Source organism: Athene noctua, chromosome Z (genome assembly GCF_965140245.1).
Source record: "Athene noctua chromosome Z, bAthNoc1.hap1.1, whole genome shotgun sequence".
Classification (NCBI taxonomy): Eukaryota; Metazoa; Chordata; class Aves; order Strigiformes; family Strigidae; genus Athene; species Athene noctua.
In genome coordinates, this window is record NC_134077.1 from 73,271,715 (window position 1) to 73,287,004 (window position 15,290).

Below are 15,290 nucleotides of genomic sequence, written 5' to 3' on the forward strand. Positions count from 1 at the left end.
TTGCCCTTCTGGCTGCCAGGGCACACTGCTGACTCATACTGAGCTTAGCCTCAAACCAGCACGCCCAGATCCCTTTCTGCAGACCTGCTCTCCAACCACTTCTCTCCCAGTTTATACTTGTGCCCAGCATTACCCTGTTCCAGGTGCAGAATGCAGCATTTGTTCTTGTTAGATTTCATGCCACTGATGATTGCCTAATGCTTGGTCTGTCTAGATACCTCTGCAAGGCCTCTAGTCCCTCAAGACAGTCAACAGCACCTCCCAGTTTAGTATCATCAGCAAACAATAACTGTGCATTCAACTCCTGCATCCAGACGAATGATAAAAAGATTGAATAGGACTGGCCGAACCTGCAAGGCTTAGCAGGAGATTCTACTAATAAAGTCTGAAACAAATAAAGCATTGGGTACCTCAGCCTCTTCCATGCCCTTCATGAGTAGATAACCTGGTCTTCTTTCTCCTGCCAACATACCTCCAGAAGCCATTCTTCACTTCACATGCCTTATCTATTTCAATACCAGTCAAACTTTGGTCTTGTTAATTCCATCCCTGCATGCCCAAATGATGCTTCTAGACCCATCCTTGGATGTATATCCTGTCCTCCACTTCCATTCTTCCCTTAACATGTGTTTGAACTCAGTCAGACGGTCTCTGTTTGACCATGATGGTTTCCTGTGGCACCTGCTGTATGTCTTGCATATTGGAATAACCACACTGGCCAATAAAGATCTCAGGCACAAGCAAGGTGAGTCTTCTTGAAAACAGAGGAGGACAAATTTTTTTTTTTAATGGTTTCCAATTTGAGCTTTGAGAACACTCTAATATTTTGGTTTAGAATGATTTGTTTTTCCTAATGGAACCACTTTGTGTTGTCCCTCATATCTAAATTACATTTTAATGATGAGACATACTAGTCCCTTAGATCCTCTCTGTTGGGGCTATAGATTATGAGTAAATCCATATGTGATAGTTTACATATTACTAAAATCAAGGGGTTGACAGAAACATTGTTTGAATCTTGGACTGGAATGTCAGGCCTTTTTCTCTAAACCATGGTTTCCTTTTGTCTCCCTCAATCTTGTTACTGAAAGAAGTGTGTATACCCATTGTATACTCATGGATATGCTCATTACAAAATCAGAAAAGGAGATGCAAATACAGCAAGAGTTCTGAAAAGCAGAAGCTTGATGTTGAACCTGAATTCAGAGATGCCTGGCTGCAGGGATGGATTGAGAATATACATGAAAAAGTAATCTAAACACAGTATTCGGGGTCTCCTGAAGCTTAAGAGTATAGGGATTCAGAAGAATTATACAAGTAAGAACTGAAATAGTTGAGACAGGAAATTATTCAAGAATTAAGAAGAATTTCAGCAGAGCCAGAGCTGAAGCAAGGAAGAAGCCTGACAGTGCTGTAGAGATTGCAAGATGTCAGTAACACTCAAGCAAACTGTAAGGAGAGTAGCAGGCTTAAAAATCAGTTCAGACTCAAGGAAGGCTTCAAGATTTCTGGCCTTCACTCTGCAGAAGATAGTTAAACAAACTACTTCATTAGTTGGAGTCCTCTTACAAAGTTAAAAACAAAAACGATTTCACAGATGCCAAGCCAGCATCCCTGCAGGTTTTTTCCTCCCTTTCAGTAAAGGTTAAGGGAAGGAAGGATGCACTGGAAGAAATACAGTGGTATTCTGCCACTGACATCTGTCAAGGCTGGCCACAGTGCACACTTGCTTTAAAACAACCTATAATATATATTTGCAAATACACATGTAGAGGATTTGTTTGAGGAGATATTGCAGAGCAAATAAAATAGCTAAAGAAGCTGTAAAAGGAGTTGACATTAACAGCTCTTCTACAGGTAATAGTCATGGAAAAGGACATCCAACAGAAAGAAAATGCAGAATACTGTAGGAACATCTCATGTAGACAGAGCTCAATGGGTTCAACAGAAATGGGAATGGTAAATGAAACAAAGTTGCAGGTGCCATTCTTGAAAAAGCAGTGATGATTCAATCTGGGAATAGTAAAACCCTTAGACAAAAAGTTTAGTGGAGAGAACAGCTTAGTTATGTGCTTTTCAGGGCTGTTTGGAAAGTAAAAATGACAAAATCAAGGTGGGTTCAGTGGAATCCCTTTTTCATCCAGTAGATGTTCAGTTCACCTTACCTGAAAATGCCATAAAAGACTGTAAAAATGGAGACTGTGCAGCTCGCTTTTATGCAAAGTTGTCTTAATGAGAAAATGTGAAAGGCTGAAGAATAAATGTAACAGAATAATTATTTCATAGACCTGTAAATGTAACAAAACACAGTCCTAGAGAAGAAATAAACAACTGTTAGATTAAAGGATTCATAGATCACCTTCACTGGAGGAAGAAGTAGAAATTTATTAATTGCCTTTTTCTCTGTCTTTTCTTTTTTTTTTTTTTTTTAAGCCACATCACAATAAGTATACAGCTTAATGTCAACTTAAATTACATTTACAGTTTTCTGATGGATTCATTTGATTTTTGAGGTTTATGTCTAACACACTGACAGTTTCTAATCAATAGGAGGCAATTCCCTTTGAGAGTTATTAAAATATACCTTGCATTTAAATGCAATAAAAAGCATGACTGAACATGCCTCTGTTCCTCATAACACATAAATACCACATCTGGTCCATAAAAAACATGCATTATACAGAGGTTGTATGAATGCCATATACGTATTATTACATGGAACTGTTTTATCCATTTAGCCTAATTTCCAGATGTTTTATTACTTGTAGACAAGAGTATTGTCAAAACTGTTTCTGGAAGTCCATTTATTTCAAGAGGGCAGGGGACTGGGATAGCAAGTTAAGCTACAGAAATGTTTGTGATACAGTTAATGGCAAGTCATGTGGCTGAATCATCAGTGCTATCATGTTTAAAGAGATGCACTTAAAAATTCAATTTCAGATCAAAATTTCAGTTGACTGCATTTTAAATATGCACTTATTCTTCCAACAGTAAATGGCACATAATTGCAGGTAATATTTACAAAAAACAAAGCAAGCAACTAATAGAAATAAAATGGAAACCATTAGTACAAAAGTTGCTGGTAATTATAACCATATCCAAAAGCATATCAAGCAGTTAGCTAAAAATTCTGAACACATTGAAAACTAATATTCTTTAATTCCTCCAATTTGGAATTGGACTGTGGAATTTTTATTGGGTTGTTTTTTTTTTTTTTTTTTTCTGTAAGGCACAGAAATATGTTTTCAAATGTTATTTGAAATGAAAATGACAGTTCTCAAGGAGCCATATCTTGTTTGGGTCCCCCACAAAAGCAAAGTTTCTAGTGCAATAGTAAAAGTATGAGGTAGAAGAGGGGATGAAAAAACATGTAGGTGAGCACATAAAGGAAAGGAAAAGCAGCAGACACGATGTCATAAAAATGGTGTTTCACCAAGGTGTCAGAAGAGGCTGGGCTAGGTTAAGTTTGAGCACAGCGAGGTAAAAATGAAACAATTGTATGAATGCCACTAAAAAGGAGGCACTAACATAAGTGTTGGACAGTAGCCACTAGTTTTCCTTGTAATGAAAGCACATTTCATTAAATGCAGGGTTTGGTTTATGAAGTACAAGCTCTACAGAGATGCGAAGATTACCAAGTGAAAACACACTGATTTTTAGAATAATTGGCATGTCAGTGTGACACTTTTGATTTTATCCCTGAAAAAAAATTTAGGATGACTATAATAAATTTAGCTTACAATCCCATTCAAAATGGCATCATAACACAATCTCATAACTTCTGTTTCTAAAAAGTAACATTAACCCCAGGCTCTTTTCTGTCCTGTAACATTTCCTATATTGGGACTGAAAACCTAAAAGTTCCTCTCCTCAGTTCTTTGTGGGCAAATTATGTACTACTACTCACACCATACTTTCTTTTTTAGTAAATCCTGAGCAGAAGCACAGCCATTTAAAAAAAAAAAAAAAAAAAATCAACCCTCAATGATCAGGTAAAGGGAGGCAGTCCTAATAGCGTCCCAGAGAAATCTGGAGGATACAGTCTATGATTCTAAGGTTGACTTCCCAGTTAAATTATTAATTTTACTACCTTTCTTCAGATTTACTAAACATCAACATTTAAAACAGCTTTATACTATATCCACTAAAAATTTTGAAAACATTTCCAAATTGTCTGAGCTTCATAATGGCTGGGAGGGTAAAATTAATTTCAGTCCTATGAATACCATGACCCCATAACTTGTATTTACCTGAAACCTGACACCAACTATAAACACAACCGAAGGCTTAGACAGGACTGAAAAAATGGGAAAATATTCATCAGCCTGCCCATGAAAAATATGATGGTTACTCCACCATCACTGATAGTTCCTCAGAAATCAGTTAGGATGATCCTCAATAACATACCTTACTTCTCAGGTTAAGGCCTGTCCTGCTGTGGCCATTAGCTCTCTTCTCTAAAGACAGCTCCAGCGACTGCCTGATTGATTAGTATTTCAGCAGGCCCCATAAACCAGTCAGAAAACTTGTGGTTTAGTGTACTGCCAAGTACAAGACGAGGACATCTAGAATTACAGACTGAGTAGTGCAGCACAGGTGATTATCCTTGGTAAACACAAGACTGCTTGGTGGAAGTGAATAGCCAGCTGAATGGCTTCTCAACGTGGCCTGTGGCCAAAGCCGGGAGAGTTCTCACATCCCCTCTCAAAAGGTTGGTGTACAATGATTGAGATAGCTGTGATAAGGACATAATTAATATTTCTCACTGTATGTACCAGCCTAATCATTAATGCATTCCCTTGCTCAAAGAGGACGGAGTATGCAGAAATAACCTGTGTACAAACACCACCAAGAAGTGAGAGACAATGCACTTGTGCAGTGCTGGAAAAAAAATATCCCATACATTCTCTACAATGTTTCTGTGTTGGAAACATAAGTGAATTGTTCCATTTTGGATCCCACAAAGAAGCACTGGTTAAATTAATCTTGAGGATCTCTATGACTCCTGCTATTGAAAGGAAAAACAACTCAGCTTCTCTGCACTGTTAAATATCCTGACACCTCTAGGGATCAAATTTGTCACTTATGTCTGTAGTGTATCTAACAGAATGAAATTAAACTTGACTGACTACAGCAATATAAACACGCAATAGTAAGAGACTTCAAAACAAGCAGTGCATTGCAAACATTACAAGACTTATACCTTTACATTCAAACTAGATATTTTTTTCATAAGCTAAGAACATAAGGACTATAAACACTAACAGTACTGTTTACGGTAGGAGGTCTCCTAATACTTTGCAAAAAATACACAGCTCACCAAATATAACATTGTAGCCAAAAACATGGTAACCAAGTCAGAGATGGAACAATCCCAAGCTAAATTACAACAGCTGCAAATTATATGGCCTCATCCTCAGTCTTTAGAGTAATGCATTCACCTGTGCCCCACTATCAATTTTTATTGAAAGCATCTGCAAGTTCTCACCACAACACTCAATAGTCCAAGAGAAAGACAAGTGTTGCTAAAAAGAAAACAGTATCTTCAAAGTTTGCCCCTCTGGGGATTTTTCGATATAATGTTACCTGCATTATTATCTAAAATACAGAATATTCCTTTTGCAGTTCTCATGAAATCCAAGAAAAAAAGGATATCCAGCTTTGATTTTCTGGACTAGAAAATGTGTCTTGTATGTACTCTGGGTCCTGTTTGCATACATGCTGTAATCCTAACACAGGTTCTTGTTTCATTTTATAAGGACCAGTGAAGGAGTTTCTATCCACTGGCTTCTTTACTGCTCCATAAAGTGTGCCTCTTCTGTAATCAAAGTCTGTGATAAAAAAAATAAATGAGCCTAAGGAGGCTAATTTATACCTCCTTCCTCCATATCCCCCATCTACTCCATCCGGTGTTAAGGAGTCTGTATTTGACGTTGCAAAAGAAAAAGTTTTGGATTGTTTTCTTCTTAACAGACTACCCTGCATGCAGCTTGCTGCTTTTCGTGATCACAGTCCTGTTTTAAAATAATGGAAAATCAGTAACAATTTGCCAGCAGTAAACAATGCACCAGATCAGTTGGCAACACACTAGAACACATTAGTGGTGGGCAACACTATGAGCTTTTGAAGATATAGGTAAAAATAGATATTGTAATACAACCATCCCAGGCATTTTCAGAGCATCTCTGACTTTCACATTTTGCTAATTCCTTTCTTGCTGCTTGATCTGACTGCTCAAGCCAGAACTCGATTTATGGGACTTTACCTCAATGGAAAATCTGGAGCACTGAGTGACCCCACACACCCCCTCTTCTTCTTCTCTTCTTTTCTCCCTACAAGACTTGCTCCCCTTCCAGGACATAAACACAAGAGTAGCTATGCTCCACGTCCAAGTCAGCCCTTCCTTCACCCTACCTACCTCATACACCAAGGCACAGTCACAATGAAGCTTCAGGGTCTCTCTCTCCAGCTGCACCAGGGAGAGACACAACATGGCCAGGTGGTATAGAGCAGCTGAACCTAGTTGAGGGTAGCCAAGGAGGACAGAAGACAATATCGTTAGGGTATTGTGCCTAATAACTTTGATGTCACACTCATTTACCTCATTAATCAGTGGATATACTTAATTTAACTGTAGTGTATAATATAGACCTACTGCAGCTGGCACTAAGCCACAGCAGCATTGATCAAAGAGTAATGGCAGGAAAGAAGTTCTATGCAGAGTAGACTAACATCAACACCAGATGAGGTCAGCCACAGCTTTACCTGGCCAAGCGCAAAAGCCCCTATGGATAAAACACTGTGGCCTCTCCAGATAGCTTGTTCCAGTGCTGCACCAAAGAAATTACCGGTCTGTACTGATGCACAGGGCTAGTCTACCCCCTCACACTTCTCATCATTGAAATTCATGTTTTCTGTTAAGTCTGATCCTGAAATTTCTCAAAGTCTTTCTACCTGTAGTTCTACCTGTAGGCCTGTCATACTGTCCTACTAAATTGTACTGTCCACAAATAGGGCATCTCATCACAAGAAACCTAGCATAACCCTCCCTAGAGAATTGGGACTCCACTTGAAACCAAGTGTTTATTTAGTGGGCACTTAGTACAGAGTAAAATCACTGGGAGAAAGAGATCAAAACTTTTTCAAGGCCCCAGCAACTGGATTCATCCTAAATTTACATTTTCAATGATAGTGAGGAGGGAGACAAAACAAGATACACTCAGGTCCTGAGAAATAATAATTTTGTTTCTTGCCTCTCCAAACATAGCTTGTTCAGTTTTTTTCCTACTGGAAAATTCTTTTAGTATCCTTAAAGATCATGGGTGTGCCCTGAATTTTGCCCTGTCTCCAAAACTGTAACAATTAACTATTATCCTGCAATCTGTAATACAGTATTCTGAATACAAGTAATCATGAAGTAGGAATCAATAATATTTATTTAATTATATATGCACAGCATGGATGAACTCAACAAAATCTATGCGTGTGGAATCCCCGGGGCGGTTTCTAATCAGCTAACAGAAAGTGCAGACGAGACTAATTGCTGTTTCCAGCAATTTTCAGGATGATGTCTCCAGGATTGAGCGACAAACGCTGACACAGTGAGAGCATAGCACCACCTGCTGCCGAAGACAAGGCTTCAGAAGGGAGGAAAAGTTTTTGCCATCTTTCCCCGTAACATTGCTAGGTTTAATTAAAACAAAACCAAAAAACCAAAACAAACCAAAAAAATCCAAAAAAGAAGACAGAAAGACACACAGAAAGAAAGACAGAAAGAAAGACAGAAAGAAAGAAAGAAAGAAAGAAAGAAAGAAAGAAAGAAAGAAAGAGAATTGCCTCTCTGTATAGACCTCATCCTCTTCGATTATTAAAGAAGTCTCCAACATACAAAACTTGCAAGGGTTCTGTGCCTCAGACATTGTATGGAGACTCCTACTGGGTGTTTTTGGGCCATTTCAATTATTCTACCACGTTCATATTCAGTGCTGACAAGGTGCTTCTCTAGTAAGCATCAATTTTAGATCTTGTACACATGTGCAGTTTAGTCTAGTATAAAGCAAAGGATGTAGAAGGATCTGTGTCTTCAATGTGAAGTTTATTACAATGATGCAACAGATAAGTGACTAAGATGCTTACAGTAATTTAACCTCAAACAAATGTATAGTAGTTATGTTTGTGTGGTTCTGCCTTTGGTTTATAATACTTAGCAGTTGCCTTCCTGTACCGCACCTCTTCCTGATTCACCAGTTCACTCATGGGGATGTGCTCCACTCTCTTGACATCTTAGAAGGCTGATGTCACCTTTCTGAAAAAACTGCTGCTTTGCAGCCAGGTGTATTGGGTTTGCATGTCAAGGTTTTGGTAGCAGGGGGGCTACTGGGGTGGCTTCTGTGAGAAGAGGCCAGAAGCTTCCCCCATGTCCAACAAAGCCAATGCCAGACAGCTCCAAGAGAGAAGCATTGTTGGCCAAAGCCAAGCCCATCAGCAATGGTTACAGCACCTCTGTCATAACATAGTTAAGGGATAAAAAAGAAAAAAAAAAAGTGCAAGTTGCAGCTGGAGAGAGAAGTGAAAATATGCAACAACTCTGCAGACACCAAGATCAGGGAAGTTCAGAAAAACTAGTGTTCCTGAGTCCCCTTTCCCTATCTGAGTTGCACCCTCTCTATATATGTACAAAGAAATTTTAACATGATTATTAGTTTTGCACTGAAAGACCTTTTAATAGCATGTAGTTCCATAACTGAGCAAATGCATCTACAGGAAGCCAGAAAGATAATGGGGTGAAGACTATAGTGCCTAAATGTGAGGAAGCCCACCTGGAAGTCAAGAAGAACAAATGGAGCTATTTTTAAGGACAACTTTATTTAGCAGAAGGCCAGAACTACTTGAATATTTGGGCTGTAGTGGTAAAAGATCTGGAGATCTTCAGGGACGTGGTCCCGGAAGAATATGAAATTCTCCTTCTGCTTGAATAGTCCTTATTCCTCCATGCTCAATAGTAACTAATTTCCTGAGTATCTCGCTTCTAATCCAGGACAGCTCTACCATGTCTTACCCTGCCAAACCATGTGTGCAGTGATGGATAGTGGTCTGAGAAAGCAGCTGGTAAGCACAGAATCACAGAATCATCTAGGCTGGAAAAAACCTTGAAGATCATCCAGTCCAACCACTAACCTAACACTGACAGTTCCCAACTACACCATGTCCCTCAGCACTATGTCAACCTATTCTTAAACACCTCCAGGGATGGGGATTCCACCACCTCCCTGGGCAGCACATTGCAACATCTAACAACCCCTTCTGGAAAGAAATACTTCCTAACATCTAGTCTAGACCTCCCCTGGTGCAACTTGAGGCCATTCCCTCTTGTCCTATTGCTTGTTACTTGGTTCAAGAGACTCATCCCCAGGTCTCTGCACCCTCCTTTCAGGGAGCTGTAGAGGGCGATGAGGTCTCCCCTCAGCCTCCTCTTCTCCAGACTAAACACCCCCAGTTCCCTCAGCCGCTCCTCGTACGACCTGTGCTCCAGACCCTGCACCAGCTCCGTTGCCCTTCTCTGGACACGCTCGAGTCATTCAATGTCCTTTCTGGAGTGAGGGGCCCAAAACTGAACACAGTCATCGAGGTGCGGCCTCACCAGTGCCGAGTACAGGGGTCAGATCCCTTCCCTGCCCCTGCTGGCCACGCTATTGCTGACACAAGCCGGGATGCCATTGGCCTTCTTGGCCCCCTGGGCACACTGCTGGCTCCTGTTCAGCCGGCTGTCAATCAACCCCCCCAGGTCCCTTTCTGACTGGCAGCTCTCCAGCCACTCCTCCCCAAGCCTGTAGCTCTGCTGGGGGTTGTTGTGGCCCAAGGGCAGCCCCCGGCATTTGCCCTTATTGACACTCACACAGTTGGCCTCAGCCCATGGCTCCAGCCTGTCCAGGTCTCTCTGCAGAGCCTCCCTGCCCTCGAGCAGATCAACACTCCCACCCGACTTGGGGTCATCTGCAAACTTACTGAGGGGACACCACTCATGACCAGTTGCCAACCAGATTTAACTCCGTTCACCACATCCCTTTGGGCCCGGCCATCCAGACCGTTTTTTACCCAGCAAAGCGTGTGCCCATCCAAGCCAGGAGCAGCCAGTTTTGCCAGGAGAATGCTGTGGGAAATGGTGTCAAAGGCCTTGCTAAAGTCAAGGTAGAAAACATCCACAGCCTTTCCCTCATCCAATAAGCAGGTCACCCTGTCGTAGAAGGAGATCAGGTTTGTCAAGCAGGACCTGCCTTTCATAAACCCATGCTGACTGGGCCTGAGCATCTGGTTGTCCCGCATGTGTTGTGTGATGTTACTCAGGATGAGCTGCTCCATCAGCTTTCCGGGCACCGAAGTCAAGCTGATAGGCCTGTAATTTCCTAGATCATCCTTCCAACCCTTCTTATATATGGGCATCACATTGGCCAATTTCCAATCTGTTGGGACCTCCCCAGTCAGCCAGGACTGCTGGTAAATGATGGGAAGTGGCTTGGCGAGCACCCCAGCCAGCTCCTTCAGCACCCTCGGGTGTATCCCATCTGGTCCCATAGACTGGTGTGTGTCTGTGTGATGCAGCAGGTCACTGACTATCTCCTCCTGGATTGTGGGGGAGTTGTTCTCCCAGTCTCTGTCTTCTGTCTGACAAGGCTGGATTCCCTCAGTACAACTTGTCTTATTATTAAAGTCTGAGGCAAAGAAGGCATTAAGCACCTCAGCCTTTTCCTCATCACTCATTGCCACGTTTCCTCCTGCATCTAGCAGGGGATGGAGGCTCTCCCCTGGTCTTTCTTTTGTTGTTGAAGTACTTACAGAAACATTTCTCGTTATCTTTGACTGCTGAAGGCAGATTTATTTCTAGCTGGGCTTTGGACCTCCAGATTTCCACACTGCACAGCCTCACAGCATCTTTGTAATCACTGTGAGTCGCTAGCCCCTTCTTCCAAAGGCTGTAAACTCTCCTTTTCTCTCTGAGTTGCAGCCAAAGCTCCCTGTTCAGCCAGGGTGGTCTTCTTTGCTGCCAGCTTCTCTTACAGCACCTGGAGACAGCCTGCTTATGTACCATTAAGAATTATTTCTTAAAGAGTGTACAGCCTTTCTGGACCTCTATACTCTTTATCAGACACAAATCATTACTCAAAACAGACTGTTCAAAGAGCCTTTACTCACTTCAGCCTTTCTCCACCTCTGATATCCCATTGCAATCACTGCAGGCCAAATAACCACAGCTGATGAAACTAAAGACCCTAGAGCAATCTGTCTAGTATCAGCAGTTCTCCACCTGAATAGGAGATTCCATCAGTCTGAAGTCCCCAAACCCAGACTCAGCATGGCTCCCGACCTCAGAATTCCCAGACAGCTGTGAAGCAAAAAGACGAATCAGTAAAAGACCATGAAGAGTTTTATAGCCAGACAGTAGACTAGAACATTTCTGCATCTGGCATATGCTGGTGTTTTCTACCAACATGTTTTTTACACCTTCCTAGTGACTTAAATATCGAAGTCACAGACTTGACTCAGCACCAGAATCTTTCAGATTTTCTTGTAGTCAAACAACATAGCCAACACTGAAACAGTTATCAGACAGTTACAGACAGTGAGGCTGGCAGCCTAAACCACAATTCCCTTTACAAAACAATGTGCATATATTATATGTGCTGTGTCCATGGTTGGCTTTATAGCTGGTTCACATACTTACACTAATCATGCATCTGGCATGTGTATTAATTCACAAACTGTCCTTGCTATTGTTTGAAGCAGTTTTGGCCTGTGAGTTTTCTCCAAGTTACATCAGTCAAACATCCTGTTTTGGTTAGTTCTCAACCCTAATTACTTATGTATGTCAACATCACTACTAGCATTCTTAATGTGTAGCTCACACACAGCTCCTGTATAATCTTCTTCCAATTTGAACTTCTCAACTAATAAACATACTTGAAGTCAGCTGGTCCTAAGCCAGCCAGTTCAAGAACTCTGTGGTCACACACAAGGTTTCTAGTCTATCGGGGGTTTCCAACCTTCCAGATCTAAAAGGTGCCTGGATACCTCTGATATATAAAGGCTGTCCTTAGAAATAAATCTGCACAAAGTGGCCAGGATAAAAGAGAAGATTGGTCTGGCAAAGTCTGGATATACAATCACCATACAGAAGATGGCGTATAAGCTAGGTTAGGAATTTACAGTGCAGCAAATGACTCCCTGCTAGAAGTTTATTCCATTTCCAAACTGTAGAATCATCACAAGATTTCCCTATAGGAAATTAATGTGAGCAGCTACTTGTAGTGTAGAATTATCATCCTACCTTACTCATTCACAACACCTCCTTGTAGGCAGGCTCTCCAGCTGAGGCACCCTCATTTACCTGAAGAGTAAGCTACTGCATGTAAGGATTCAGGCTCGTCTTCAAAGGTTATCTACTTAAAGGGTATGTTCCATTACTCACATAGTGGAACAGCTGAACTGCTTACAACCATGGTGAAAACATTTACTTGTAATTTAAGGCAGTTTCAATTAATGTAGGAATTCAGCTTAGCTTGGAAATGCAGCAAGTAAAATATCACATGGTTTCCTTATAATGGGAAAGTCACAGTTCTTGCTATCTGTGATAAATTTATTTCAAAAATGTCTGGACAGGCCTTTAACATACTCTAAAAATGTCTTCAGGAGACACTAATGTGGAATTCCCAGTCTGGTGTCAATTCACATTCTAGTTTACTGGGCAGTAATATCCCCACATGTTGACCAGACTACAGTGGCCACAGATCACTTGGTGAAAATGAGTCACTATTTCCTCTCTGCTGCTTTGTTATTTCTGAAGTAAGAAGGGGAGTTAACTGCAGAGACTATATGATATAATACATTTCTGTGCATACCTGGAAACACTGCTGAGAGATCTCCAGTCACTTTGAAGTGACTGCTGCAGCCACTGCAGAATTGGAAGAACTGAGAGCCACCTTTACCACTTCCTGCTGTAAAAGATACTGCTGTTCCAACATTTTGCTTAGCAAGATGAACCTTTGATATTGCTTAATGTCCAAAACTGCTTTTGATTTTTCTTCTATTTAACACAATGATGTGTATGTGAAAGAATCTCTACAATTCTATTGTAGAAGTCAAGCTCTGATATATTCATATCGTGTTTTATTTTCCACTGTAGCAATTTTTTCCCTTTCTTCAGACCTCACAGAAGAAAGGGTTAGACTGCAACTAACTGACACTTAATTTTTACCTTAGAGAATGGAAAAGCCATCTCTAATAGAACCAGGGAATGCAGGTTCCTTATCTGAATAATGATTCATGTTTGCACTTCTGAGTTTTTAAAAATTTCCACAAAAATGCATAATGGTACTTCTACTAGTCATTCACTAGGTATGTATAAGCTATAAAGTTGTGTAAGTCTTTACAGGTATGGATAAGAGTACATTCCCACTGTACAGAGTTTACAATCTAAGCAAGAAGTCTACAATAAAAGAGGATCAAAATGCATTCATTTCAGGAGCACAACATCAAACGTGCAGAACAGGCTAAGGATAAAGTATGATAGATTCCCACATCTAAGACTTTGAGTTAATACTGGAGCACAGTGATCTTTAATAAATACTCTCATTGCTTTCCCAGGTTGTCCTATGAATTAGAGGTATAAAGTCATAAACAATTCACAGATACTTTAAAACAGCATTTGCTAATCATAATACAGTCTGGAAGTATAACAATATCCATTATCATTAAAGTCTTAGATATCATTTGAGGTATGAGCCTACCTACAAATATCAAACAGAAAAACCAGAACAATTCTGCCCCAAATTGTGACACTTCTTTAATCCACTGTAATGAGTATCTAAAATAAGGTGTACCTCTTACCTAAAAACTACTTCCATTGTCAAAGCCACCTTACACAAATTAGGTTAAAATGTCTCATCTGAGATGTTTTCGCCATCAGTGTTCCCAACTGTTATTGGCCCCATTTCCTTATTTCTACAGATAGCTGCCAAAAAATGCTTCCTTCCCAAAGTCTTGCTTCATCCACTTTTATTCCATTTACTACGTCTCATCTTGCCTCTCTCCTCCACTGCCAACATCCATATCTCATTCTCTAAAAAATGCAAAAGAGACAACTAGTAATTCTATAAAAGACAGAAAAGTTACTCAAGAATTAAACACCACAGTGCATATTCTTCAGGTGAAGGAAATGACCACGCCATGTCTTACCACTTACATGTTCTACTAGGAACTTCCACTAAGAAAGCTCATATCTCGCAGATCCCTCCCCTCAGACTAATAGGGAATAACTCAACACATAAAATACCTTCTATTGGTGTCCTACTATCCCCTGGGAACATAAGGAACCATTTGTTCTGCCAGTGCACGTAGTTGTGTTTCCTTCACCAACACCAGGGTTTGTTATTCACATGGCAGAGGGGGCATACGATGTTTGTTTGAGGAACAGGGAAATGGAAAGAAGCAATTTGTGTCATCACGGGGTGTGGTTATGAGGTTCATAAGATACAAGGTACCTAAATGGTTAGAATGGGCTGTCCAGGGAGGTGGTGGAGTCCCCATCCCTGGAGGTGTATAAGAGTGGAGTCAACATAGCGCTGAGGAATGTGGTGTAGTTGGGAACTGTTAATATTAGGTCAATGGTTGGACTAGATGATCTTCAAGGTCTTTTCTAACTTAGATGATTCTGTGATTCTGTAAAACATGCTGCCTGGCCAGGGAGCCTGTCATTTCCTTGGCCTTAATAATAATGCAAGTGTGGCTATTTTCCCTGTACCCTTCTGACTAAAGGTTTTGTTTGGGGGATTAATCTAAACTAAGTTGCTTCATATTGACAACTGATTTATGCCATGCACATAATATTTTCTTTCCACTTTGCTAGCTGTCTTTAAGGAACTGAAGGCATCAGCTCTGTGTGGTTAGGATCCATTCAGTATTCCAGATCATGTGTCCATTCCCTACAAAGGAAGTACAGAGGAAAACCACAGACACTCATCAGCCTGTTGCTGTCTAACCTCAGACTCCATTCCACATCTCTGCAGTACTACCCCAGCCTCTGTATTGTTTTCAGTTTTCCCCTTGATATGCTCCTTCAATCAACTAAAGGTTTATTTTAATTTTTTTTTTTTTTTTGAGAGCATTAATCACACTGATGTCTTCTCTCCTTGTGCACACGCTGGAAACAATTACAGCCCCAGTCTGAAGTTTCATCAGTCTGCTATGCTCAGTGGAAACCCCACTGAAATCAGCAGGCCTCTGAAGACACTGACGTA